Source organism: Scylla paramamosain, unplaced genomic scaffold (assembly GCF_035594125.1).
Source record: "Scylla paramamosain isolate STU-SP2022 unplaced genomic scaffold, ASM3559412v1 Contig13, whole genome shotgun sequence".
NCBI lineage: Eukaryota > Metazoa > Arthropoda > Malacostraca > Decapoda > Portunidae > Scylla > Scylla paramamosain.
This window is the reverse complement of record NW_026973678.1, coordinates 945,001-952,500: the sequence shown is the minus strand read 5'-3', so window position 1 is coordinate 952,500 and position 7,500 is coordinate 945,001. Positions and strand designations below refer to the sequence as shown.

At 42.1% G+C, this 7,500-nt stretch overlaps 2 long non-coding RNA genes across 3 annotated transcripts in view; one reads left to right on the top strand and one right to left on the bottom strand.

The window, feature by feature from the left end:
- Window positions 1–4,242, top strand: part of LOC135097159 (uncharacterized) — a 28,458-nt gene extending 24,216 nt beyond the window's left edge. Inside the window, exons 3-5 of one of the 2 annotated variants that reach the window (XR_010265424.1) lie at window positions 212–400; window positions 1,524–1,628; window positions 3,933–4,242. This is a non-coding gene — a long non-coding RNA (uncharacterized LOC135097159). The remainder of the gene's footprint in view (window positions 1–211; window positions 401–1,523; window positions 1,629–3,932) is intronic. The other variant, XR_010265425.1, reaches the window with a different exon arrangement.
- The window catches only part of LOC135097160 (uncharacterized), a 10,489-nt gene continuing 4,285 nt past the window's right edge, over window positions 1,297–7,500 (bottom strand). The window contains exons 2-3 of the long non-coding RNA XR_010265426.1: window positions 3,656–3,719; window positions 1,297–1,609 (exon numbers count right to left, since the gene is read on the bottom strand). This is a non-coding gene — a long non-coding RNA (uncharacterized LOC135097160). The remainder of the gene's footprint in view (window positions 1,610–3,655; window positions 3,720–7,500) is intronic.

Sequence of the window (7,500 nt, the reverse complement as noted above, 5' to 3'; positions counted from 1 at the left end):
AGAGAGAGAGAGAGAGAGAGAAAAAAAATTTTTCTCTCTCTCTCTCTCTCTCTCTCTCTCTCTCTCTCTCTCTCTCTCTCTCTCTCTCTCTCTCTCTCTCTCATCACTACCACCATAATAATAATAATGATAATAATAATAATAATAATAATAATAATAATGATAATAATAATAATAATAATAATAATAATAATAATAATAACACCCACAGGTGGTGCATCACAGCGTCAGACTCACAGAGGATGTGTAGCCGAGGCAATGACACGTGGACGGCGCTGATGGCGGCCAGAACCTCTTGGGCGTCTTGGTCACACACGGCCAGGCTGAGCACCCCCAGGTCCCGCCACTCCTGCAGCAGCTGTGTGCCGGCACCACTTAAGTGACCCATGAACCTCTCAAGGTGACTCCTGTAATGGCCGAGTGTTGTGCACCTGTGTGCTGCCTGGACACACACACACACACACACACACACACACACTACTTATCTGTTTATTAATTTCTTTATTCAGTGTTCCATAATAGTATTGATAAAGATAACTCCTCCTCCTCCTCCTCCTCTTCCTCCTCCTTTTCTCGCCTTCCTTCTAGCTCTCCTTTTCCTCGTCTTTTTGTTCTTCTTCCTCCTCCTCTTCATCTTTCTCTTCCTCCTCCTTTTCTCGCCTTCCTTCTAGCTCTCCTTTTCCTCGTCTTTTTGTTCTTCTTCCTCCTCCTCTTCATCTTCCTCTTCCTCCTCCTTTTCTCGCCTTCCTTCTAGCTCTCCTTTTTCTCTTCGTTCTCTTATTCCTCCTCCTCCTCCTCCTCCTCCTCTTCTTCCTACTACATCCCTATCAGCCTTACATCTGTAGTATGTGAACTGATGAAAACAGTAAATTGCAACAATGTAGTGAACTATCTACATATAAATGATTTAATCAATGACTCACAGCATGGCTTCCGAAACAGACGTTCTTGTCTAACTAATCTTCTTGATTTCTTTAATGATATTTTCACCATTTACGACGAAACAAAGGCAGTAGATTTAGTGTATCTAGATTTTCAAGAAGCTTTTGACAAAGTTCCGGCTACTAGCTAAATTGAAGTCATATGGTATAAATGGAAAACTTCTCAATTGGCTGTCTCAGACTGGCTGTCTGAGAGAAAGCAGCGCGTTGTTTTAAATGGTACATTTTCAAACTGGCGAGAAGTTTTAAGTGGTGTACCACAGGGATCTGTGCTCGGCCCTGTTCTTTTCCTTATTTACGTTAATGATATCGATGAGGACCTCACCTGTAAAGTATCTAAGTTCGCTGATGATACAAAAAATAATGAATAAAGTAGTCACGTCAGAGGATAAGCAGCACTGAACTGTGGTTCAGTGCTGCTTTCTTTTGTTTGTTACTCATCCTGCCATAGTTGGCTGTCGAGCCTTGAGGGAGGTTGTCAAGGTAGTCAATGAGGGACTGGCCTGGCGGCGTGGCGGGGGCGTTCAGCGCGCCGCGCTTCAACACGAAGGTCAAGACGTCCTTGCCTGCGTTCTCCATCAGGAAGATGAGCTTCGCGCGACGGACGCAAACTTTCGGAGCGGCGGCCATGGTGGAGGGCTTGGGACACAGTTCTTCTCGCCAGCAGCCTGCAAAGAAATTTCCCAAGTGAGGAGCAGGGCAGGAGAGACGTGGTTTGCAAGGCTCAATGCGGGAGGGAGGGAGTTGAGCCTTGAAGTGGCCGGCCTGAGCACCGGGATGTGGGGACAAGACAAAGAGGTGGATGGGAGTAAGAGACACTATGGCACACGGCATGGCACGTGTGTTGTGTCCAAACCATTTGACAAGACAACACGAGGCAAGACTTGACTGTGTGTGTGTGTGTGTGTGTGTGTGTGTGTGTGTGTGTGTGTGTGTGTGTGTGTGTGTGTGTGTGTGTGTGTGTGTGCAAGTAAGTAAGTAATTAAGTAAGTAATCAAGTAAGCAAACCTGTATAAAGTATTTCAAGGTGTACATACAATACACAGTCACGTGAGCCGAGGCTCTCTGACGGTGTATTGTACAGTAGAGCAGAGGGCAGGAGTGCAAACAAATTATAATGTACAACAACATAATGAATTGTATTGTACAGCGGCAGTACCGCGCCGCTACAGAGAAGATAAACACTAATACAAGTGTCTCACACTAACTTAATAATAATAAAATAATAATGATAATAACAATAACAACAAGAGTAGTGATAACAATAATACTAATAACTACACCAACAACAACAGCAACAACAACAACAACAACAACAACAGCAACAATAATAATAATAATAATAATACCAATAAGAATATTATTAGTAACAAATAATAGTAACTAGCATTAATAAACATAATTAATAACTAATACTGGTAACTAGGGCAACAACAACAATAAATACCAACAACAACAACAACAACAACATCATCAACATAATAATAATAATAATAATAATAATAATAATAATAATAATAATAATAAAAGTAATAATGATAACAGCAACAAATGCGATGACTGCAATGAATAGCATCAAAATCACAGCTTTTGTTGATGAAGTGGTTACTTTTTAACCTGTTTTTTATTTGAACATTTTATCAGTTGTAAGAAGAACTTTGTCTATCAAGAGGCAAACTGTTCACAACAGTTTTGGTCCAACTTGTCACACTGTTTGTGAATAATATTGTTGTCAGTATCGCACAAATAAGGTTAACGTTGTTACTTCTCGTGTGAGAAACATTTTCTGCCAATTTGAATATTGCATTATGTCCAAGATTTTGATGTATTAATAACAATGTGAAGTACTTATGAATGAAGGGAAGCCTGCAAATACTGAAGGCTGAGGAAGCTTTGGATGCAGACTCTTTACGGAAAATGTACAGCGAAGAATTTTATTTTGCCGTCTTGTTGCTTTTGTTAAAAAGACGGCCATGTAGATGCCCATGTAGGAAGGCAGTGCATGAGATGTGGGCAGCGTGAAGTACACTGCGTGTCACCCACTGCTTCACTTGTTACATTACCCACAATTCTTTTTGAAATGCCAGCTGTTTGAGAGACATTTAAACATATGTGTGTGTGTGTGTGTGTGTGTGTGTGTGTGTGTGTGTGTGTGTGTGTGTGTGTGTGTGTGTGTGTGTGTGTGTGTGTGTGTGTGTGTGTGCGTGCGTGCGTGCGTGCGTGCGTGCGTGGACCGTATGCATTTTTGGCAATGATTTCTTTGGCGGAAAAGATGCCCACCAGTACACAGTGGAGTGGTCTCCCCTCGTTTCACAGGACGTGGACTCCAGCTTGAAAAGACTCCTCGATAAAGTTCATGACATGTTCAGTATTTGCCTCCCTATTAAGTATATAGATGTTTCACACAAAAGGCTCCAAAACCCACACATTTCTCAAACAGTAATCAACTCGACAAGACCCAAAAATCAGTTGAACAGAGAGCTTCCTAAACCGTAAGCTCCGCCCTCTGTTCCGGTGAGGATATAGACAGGCGGACAGATGTGGATGCAGACAGACAGAGACAGATAGGTAGACAGGTAGATAGACAGATTGTGTCCAGTTTTTGTGGTATATAGTCTTGCCTCGTTAGTGCCTCATTTTCTACTTTCTGAGTGTGTGCAGTAGAAAACACAGTGAAAACAATTACAAGGAAAGAAAAGAGTAAGTGTACTCACCTCAAGAGTGCAGGTGTGTACACTCCGGGAGACGGGAGGAAGGAAGGCGCGAGGCGGGAGGTGCCTGTGGGGAGAGACACACTGTGCTTCATGCTCTTACATTTATACTCCACAAGCACAAGTCTGTATCTGTGTACATCTATCTATCTGTATCTATCTGTATAAACAGAGAGAGAGAGAGAGAGAGAGAGAGAGAGAGAGAGAGAGAGAGAGAGAGAGAGTCATCCAAAAATGTACTCACTGTTTGACTCGCTATAATTCTTTTTTTTTTTTTCAGAAACAGTTGGCCTAAATAATAATGGCAGAAGTAAGACTAAGCTTTGAAGAAAGAACATGTCATAAAGTGTTACTGGAGGCACGAAAATGTCAAAGAAGTGCAAAGACAATTCAGAAGACACTTTGACAGGGATCCACCAAGGTGACGCGCCATTGCTCGCATCACAGCTAAGTTTGTACCAGATGGAACTGTTCACGACCTTCATAAGCATGCCTGTGTGGTAGTAGTAGTAGTAGTAGTGGTAGTGGTAGAGGTAGTATTCATGATTTCTCACTACTACTACTACTACTACTACAACAACTACTACTACTACTACTACTACTACTACTACTACTACTACTACTACTACTACTGTTGCTACTACTACTATGTGAATATTAATATTAATGCCTTAAGAATTGTTGCAAAAACAGTTGCAGTAGTAGCATTTATATTTGTAATAGTAGTAGTAATAGTAGTAATAATAGTAGTAGTAGTAATTGTTGTTATATTGTTATTATGATTGCTATCAATAATATCACACACACACAATAGTAGTAGTAGTAGCAGTAATAGTAGTAGTAAGAGTAGAAGCAATAGTAATTTTAATAATTTAGTATAATTTAATTATTTAATTAATTTTATTTATTTATTTATTTATTTTATTTTATTTATTTTATTTATTTTTTTGGTGGATATGAGTGTGTTCGTTGGTTGAACAAGTCCCTGTATATTAAATAGACTTTTGTGTGTCGCTCAAGTACCGAACGGCCTCGAAACACTGAGCCAAAGGGATGCCGCTCAGCCTGCAGCCAGTGTGGCGGCGTATCTTGTGTGGTGCGCGTGTGTATCGCATTGTGTTCCTCCTCATAGACTTAGTGGTGGTCAAGATAACCAGGATTGGCCAAGCCCTCCCTGAAGTGTGCTACCAGTAGTGTACCAGGTGTGTTGAGTAGCCGCCAGGTGTACAGCCACACGTGTGTTGTGTACAAGTGCATGTTGTGTACAGAAAGATCTCCCCCCTGTTTTATAAGACCCATAATGCCGCTGGCCGGGAAACTACACTTGCCACCATCTCAGACAGGACGCCATCTTGTTGTGTAAGTCAGAGACGCCTCCTATCCCCCCAATCTCTCCCTCCCCACCACCCGCCAGCCACTCCTTCCCACTTCCGCCAGCAGCAGCTACTGGCCGCCCACCAGCCAGCAGCCCCTTCACGGCCACTACCTGCCAGCACGCCTTCCTGCCCTTACCCCCTCCCACTCCTTCCTCCCCTCCCTTCAACCCACTCCTTCCTAACCGCCATTCGCCACCCACTCCTGCCAGGCCCCTACCAGCAACCCACTCCTTCCAGCTCCCCGCCTGCCATCCTCCCCTTCCCGCCCCCCACCCACCATCCACTCCTGGTCCCCACCCGCCTCACGCTCCTTTCCCCTTTCCGCCGCCCACACAGGAGCTGCTCTCCTCGCTCCCTCCCCCACTCATGACGTCACGGACGGCGGTGACAGTGACTGGCTGGTGTGAACCGCTCCTCACACTCGCTCTACCTAAATGCTACTACTACTACTACTACTACTACAATTACCAGTGCCACTACAATTACTTCTGTTACTACTACTGCTACTACTACTAATACTACTAATACTAATTCTACTTCTACTTCTACTACTAATACTAATATTAGTTCTACTACTACTACTACTACTACTACTACTACTACTATTTCGATAACTGTTACTACTACTACTTCTACTAGTACTACTACGACTATTATTATTATTGTTACGACTACTCATACTACTATTTTGACTATACTACTACTACTACTACTACTACTACTACTACTACTACTACTGCTACTACTACTACTACTACAACTACTACTTCCTTGCAAGCCTCCCTGTCCGCTTTACCGTCATTCCTTGATTCATATTTTTTAGTATTTTTATTTTTATTTATTTATTATTATTATTATTATTATTATTATTATTATTATTATTATTATTATTATTATCATTATTATTATTAGTGTGTGTGTGTGTGTGTGTGTGTGTGTGTGTGTGTAGGATTACAGATAAAAATACTATTCATGGATACCGTAATTTATTCACAGAAATAAATAAAAAATCTTACAGTGCACTCTCTCTCTCTCTCTCTCTCTCTCTCTCTCTCTCTCTCTCTCTCTCTCTCTCTCTCTCTCTCTCTCTCTCTCTCTCTCTCTCTCTCTCTTGTGAGTCAGTCAGCTGTTTTCAAGGTCGCTGGGCCTCGCTGCCCTCCTGCCTGGCTTGTATGATGCCACGTTGCATTTTACAGGAGTACTTTTAATCACCGCAGTAATGTTGTCGTGCAATGCTTGTCAGTAAATTACGTGCTTTTTAATGCCACTTGTCTTGTTATAACACACACACACACACACACACACACAGTTGTTTGCCTGCTCTCTCTCTCTCTCTCTCTCTCTCTCTCTCTCTCTCTCTCTCTCTCTCTCTCTCTCTCTCTCTCTCTCTCTCTCTCTCTCCATCCTCCACCCGTGTATCCTCCTCCTAATAGTAGTAAATCTATTATTATTATTTTTATTATTATTATTATTATTAGTAGTAGTAGTAGTAGTAGTAGGAGGAGGAGGAGGAGGAGGAGGAGGAGGAGGAGCAGCAGCAGCAGCACCAGTAGCAGTAGCAGAAATAGTAGTAACTGTGGTAGAAATAATAGTAGTAGTAGTAGTAGTAGTAGCAGTAGTAATAGTAGTAGTAATAGTAGTTGTTGTCGTCACCTCCTCCTCCTCCTCCTCTACCTGCCCCTTGCTTCCTGTCATCTCCCTCTCGGCCACGCTCGCAGCAACGTCACGCCACCCGCTAAGGCTGCTTGCCGTCACCCACTGTTGTCTGTTTCCCTCCTTCAAAATTGTGTGTGTGTGGCTGCCGACATGAGTGTGCATTGTCACCAACACCATCACTGTTACTTACCGCAACACTCTTTCCTCTTTCACTACAAAGGACAAACAAACTCACTCAAAGGACACTCTTTTCTGCCGCCATGGCCTGCTACTACTACTACTAATACTGCTACTACTAATACTATTACGATTATTACTGCTACTTCTACTACTACTACGATTATCACTGCTACTACTACTACTAATACTATTACGAGTATTACTGCTACTTCTACTACTACTACGATTATCACTGCTACTACTACTACTACTACTAATACTATTACGAGTATTGCTGCTTCTTCTACTACGATTATCACTGCTACTACTACTATTACTGCTATAACTACTACTACTACTACTACTACTACTACTACTACTACTACTACTAACTACTACTACTACGATTATGACTACTACTAATGCTAGTAGTACTTCAACTGCTGTTACTGCTAATACTACTGCGACTACTGCTACTACTACTACTACTACTACTACTACTACTACGATTGTGACTGCTTCTACTACTACTACTACTAATACTAGTACTACTACTACTACTACTGCTGCTACTACTGTTAATACTACTGCGACTACTGCTACTACTACTACTACTATTTCTACTGCTACTACTACTACTACCACCACCACCACCAC